Source organism: Hordeum vulgare, chromosome 7H (genome assembly GCF_904849725.1).
Source record: "Hordeum vulgare subsp. vulgare chromosome 7H, MorexV3_pseudomolecules_assembly, whole genome shotgun sequence".
Taxonomy (NCBI): Eukaryota; Viridiplantae; Streptophyta; class Magnoliopsida; order Poales; family Poaceae; genus Hordeum; species Hordeum vulgare.
Window position 1 is genome coordinate 398,128,198 of NC_058524.1, and position 5,003 is coordinate 398,133,200.

Genomic DNA, 5,003 nt, shown 5'->3' on the forward strand with positions numbered 1-5,003 from the left:
TTGATCTTGTCGAAGGGGACCCTGTAACCAGATTCGATCGAATCCGCCTCGGGCCCCCATTGCCGGTTGTCGATGTAGGTCTTCCCGCGGCGGCTCCGGGTCATGAGCCCCGTCGCGTAACTCCCAAACCCTGGTAGGGCTCCCTTTGAGAACTCAACTCCACCGTGCGTAGGCCCCACGGTGGGCGCCAACTGTCGTGGTTTTGTCACGGCAGATGTCCTCGTGAAAGGACTTAGTACTGGAGCCATCGCACATTGGTGGCGACTCAAAGGGGTTGAGCAGGAGAGACACAGCGATTTACCCAGGTTCGGCCCCTCGTGAAGAGGTAAAGGCCTACGTCCTGCTTTGAGTTGTATTGATGTGGTTTCCATTACAAGGAGGGCGTAACTCGCCAAACCTAGCACTCGATGATTTCTAACCTACCCTCTGCTTCCCTGGGACTCGCCTTTATATACAGGTCGAATCCCTAGGGTTTACAAGGGTACTTTCCTTCCTACAAATCGTGACCTCTACGATCTCCCAGTCGCCATCTTCCAAAGCTTGGAGACCTTCCGGAAATTGTAAACTGCCACACAACTTTCGGCCTCGCCAGGCCAAGGCCCGAACCACGCTCAGATGAATCACCTGATTCGATGACCCGACCCAACTAGGGCGGGTTATTAACAGGTAATATCCCCAACATTAGGCCCCAGATTTACTTGAATTTCTCTTCACGCCAATATTCTTGCTCAATTAAAGGCGATTCATCCTTTATATATTAGAAACTTTAACCCGCCATCTGTCGTGGAAGATCTTTAAATCGCCAAACCATTTCTCGTTGGCATCTTCTTGTCCCTTGAATTCCGGGAAGACTGACGTAATCCTAACGGATCCTTTGGAATTGTTATCCCAAAATTTTTGGAGCGCCATTATAGCGAATCTTTTTATCCTTCGGCGGTTCCTGCTCACGGCACCTCGATTCCAGCGCCCGCCCTGTTAAATAGGTGGAGGGACAGGACTGGCGCATTCCACCTACCAGTCTCGTCAATCTCCTCCCCATTATCGCAGTGAGGGAACCTTACCGCCTTCCGAGAGCTCCGCCGCCGACCGCAGTTCCTGTCATCGCCCGAAAGCTTTGGCGCCGCCCACAGATCTCGTCTCCGTCAAGCACCTTACCGCGATCGAGCTGCTCGCCGCCATCGAACATCTCACCGCCATCGACCACCTCGCCATTGCCAGGCACTTCATCGCCGCCGGAGATCTGCGTGCCCGACCGAGACTTTCGTGCTCCTCCAAAAGCCTTCGTCGCCGTCGACCACTTCCGGCCGAACCCATCAGGTTAGATCACCGCTTATTTAAGAGCAGATCCCCATCCCTCTTCGAAGTTTCATCATTGCCATGTTCTTGATGCCTTCACAAGTATCTGTTACCTATCCTTGATTGATTAGTATTGATGACGGCGAGATAGCTAATGTCTCTAAATTCCTTCACTTATCTGCCCTTGATTTGCATGTTTAGAGCAATATTTCTTCAGACGAGCAACATCATTTTGTCCTGGTAGTAAGTTGCCGTACCCAGTCATTTTCCTCATGTATTTTCGACTGTCCAGTAGATCCATAGTTTACCGCTCATCACGCAAAAGTTGTTCGTAGTCTTCCCACTTCACCATTTTGAACAAATGTCTCCGATGCTTTAAGACACAACTATAGTGAGCAACCAAACTTCGTAAGTCACCATAGCAACCTGACCCGGATCTTTATATGGCGGGTCCAGATTTTTCCTCAGTCTTTGAACAAATTACTTGGCGAGTCAAATGAACTTATTTCACCTCTTACGGTAGATGTTCAAGAGTGTAAATTCACCCGTACTTTACTCCTTTGTAGCATGGGCACCGTCTTCAAAAGTGACTTGCTCCCTACCAAAGTCGATGATACCATACTAGCAGATTATGTGAAAACGGGCAATTTGGACCCTCAGGATGTTATCGGTTGGCGTACCGGGTTCGGAGAGGATCTCCCCAACCCCAAAGAAGGGGAGATAGTCGTTTTCGTCGAACACCTTGAGCGAGGTTTTAAGCTGCCCGGATAAAAGTTCCTTAGAGATGCCATGGCTTTCATGAACGTCCGCCTCCAGGATCTGGGACCTAATTCGATAAGTAACCTATGCCAGTTCCAAGTGTTCTGTGAGGCTTACCTGCGGATGGAACCCTCAGTTCCCTTATTCTGGTACTTTTTCCACTTAAATCGCCAAACGGAATTTCACAATGTCCCTAGCCTGGAACTTGGCGGTGTAAATGTTCAGCGCCGCAGGGATAGCCCGTTTCCCTCACTCGCCATGCCAAGCCACCCCAAAGGCTGGGGCGAGTCTTGGTTCTATTGTCAAGAGACCTCGCCGGCAGGCGAAAACAAGCTTCTGGGCTATAGGAAAGATCGCCTTCCAACGAATTTCAAGCTTCCGGACAAGCTCACCGAAGAGGAGGAATCAGATTTTGTCCCAATATTGTCCGAGTTAAGATCTTTGACAGACAACGGCCTTACTGGGTCGACTTGATCCGCTGCTGGGTCGAATGGCGCATCCTCCCTTTGAGTCGCCAGGATGGGCTAATGTGCGAATTTGATGGCACCTTAGATCATCCTCAATGTTATTTCCGTACGGCTTTAACGGAAAAGGATATCGTCACCATGATCAAGAAGCTGACCAGCGAGCCTGCGGGAAGATGCGGCCAAATCGGCCTCAAACCCTTTTGCAAAATTAATCCGGCACCCAAGGTAAGCAATTTTAACCCGCCTTTTGTCTTTATCTCTTATGTTTCATTTGAATTGTGGCTTTTTATAACATATGCCATTCTAGAAAGGTGATAAATTTTGGTCCAAGAAACCCAAAAGGCCAGCCATGAAGCAAGCTAAGCCGCCCCCAAAGAAAACCAAGGACAAGGGCAAAGCTGTCGTGGCCGAGCCATCCGAAGTCGATGAATCTCAAGTCGGCGACGCACCTTCAGAGGTAAAAACCTATCCTCTTTTCACTCGCCATCCGCTACTGTTAACTTTGTATTTATGTCTCTGCCTCTCTTGAATAGAATGAAGACAACGAAAGCTAGGAGGATTCTGTAGAGGTAATTTTTGTTTCCTCCGATTCATCTCCTTCTCCACCTAAGCCGGCGAGGCGAATTTGTGGGAAAGTTCCCTTCTCACATCCAAATGCTTGTTTGGACCCAAATTTTCTACTGAAGAAAGCACAACATACTTCAAATCGGAAGACCCGAAGTCATTCCGGTGATCTGGTGTCCGGCTTACCAGCAAAGAACAAGAGGAAACCAAATGAGGTACCCATGAACAACACTTGTTCATGTTTTTTTGGATCACATCTGTAACCCGCCTATATCTTTGATGTATAATTCTTGCAGAATTCTCCTCCTACATCTGGCGACTCAGTAATGTCGACACTTCCGCCAATGATTCGAGTCCTTGGGTAAGTCCTTTGACAATTTTACTTTGAATCTAAGGGTGATAAATGTTTAGTCTTTTAATGCGCCTCTCCCCTTTTTAGGGCACAGGCGAAGAAGAGGAAGACCAGCGGGTCAACTCCTACCATAATTTCAAAGCCCATCAAGGAGTCAGAGCTGATCCAAGATAACCCGGATCAAGACGAGCCTGAGGATCAAATGGATCTTCCTAGCTCGCCCAAGGAAACAATGGATTCCCCTAAGCCGCCAAGTCCATTGACAACAGCAGAAGACCCGGATGCTGTAATTATCACTGGTACCAGCTTCTCGATACCGGCCACAACGGTTTTGTCAAAGCATGTGCCATCATCCTCTCAAACCATTCCTGAGTCTGGACTCTCCAAGGCTAAGCTTTCTGAATATGAACATCTGGAATTCAAAGAACTCTACTCTGGTTTTGCAAGTCGCCTGGAGGCGAGTTATGAGATGGAGAAAAGCCTGCTCCGGATGCTAAAAAATAAACATGAGGTAAGCTTTGTTATATATTATATTATCTCCATTAACCCCCAAGGACCGGGTCATCAGTAGAAAGATGAGTCGGGACTCGATTATTTAGAAAAGCTTTCGACCAATAACACCCAAGGGCCGGGTCATCAGTAAAAAAGATGAGCCGGGTCTTGATCACTTAGAATTTTTTTTACCAGTAACCCCCAAGGGTCGGGTCATCAGTAAAAAGATGAGCGAGGACTTGATTATTTAGAAAATCTTTCAACCAGTAACCCCCAAGGGCTGGGTCATTAGTAAAAGATGATCCGGGTCTTGATCACTTAGAATTTTTTTTTACCAGTAACCCCAAGGGCCGGGTCATCAGTAAAAAGATGAGTCGGGTCTTGATGCTGTATAATTTTATCTAAAAAAATTTATACATTAGCCCCCAAGTGTCAGGGATATTGCTTGCAATAGTTCTGAGACTTGCCCCTTATCATGTACTTCAGCAGGAAACTCTTATTCAGACTGAATCAGCACTTGGCGATTTAAAGAAAAACTTATCTGATCAGCAAGATGCCCGAACCAAGTCAGAGGAGAAGTATCAATTGGTCTTGGCTGAGACGGAAATACTAAAAGACGATTTAAAAAGGGCTCAAGCTGACCAAGATGCTGCAACAAAAAGAGCAGAGAATGCTCAAGCCAAGCTGGCTACTGTGCAACAAGAGCTATCTGGCTTGAAACGTCATATCTCAAACATGGCGCAAGCCGTCTTTGGTAAAATACTCAAAACTTTGATCTTTGTTTTAAACCAATAACTCTTATCCTGAGTCGCTGATTATCGTTATCCCTTGCATAGGTCCAAGAGCCGCCAATCTTCAGGATGATTGCGTGCTGATGCTGAAGGCGATTTACACACTGACAGAGCAGCTGTATACCAGCAGTGTACTAACTGTTAAAGCAGTGATGGGCGCCAAGGAGCCTATAACCTCCATAAAGAAGATGCTTGGCTGCCTATCCACGCTTCCTCCCCAGATTGGCGAGTTGACACGGTCAGCCGCCCGGAAGGGAGTGCTGACTACATTAAGTCGCTGCT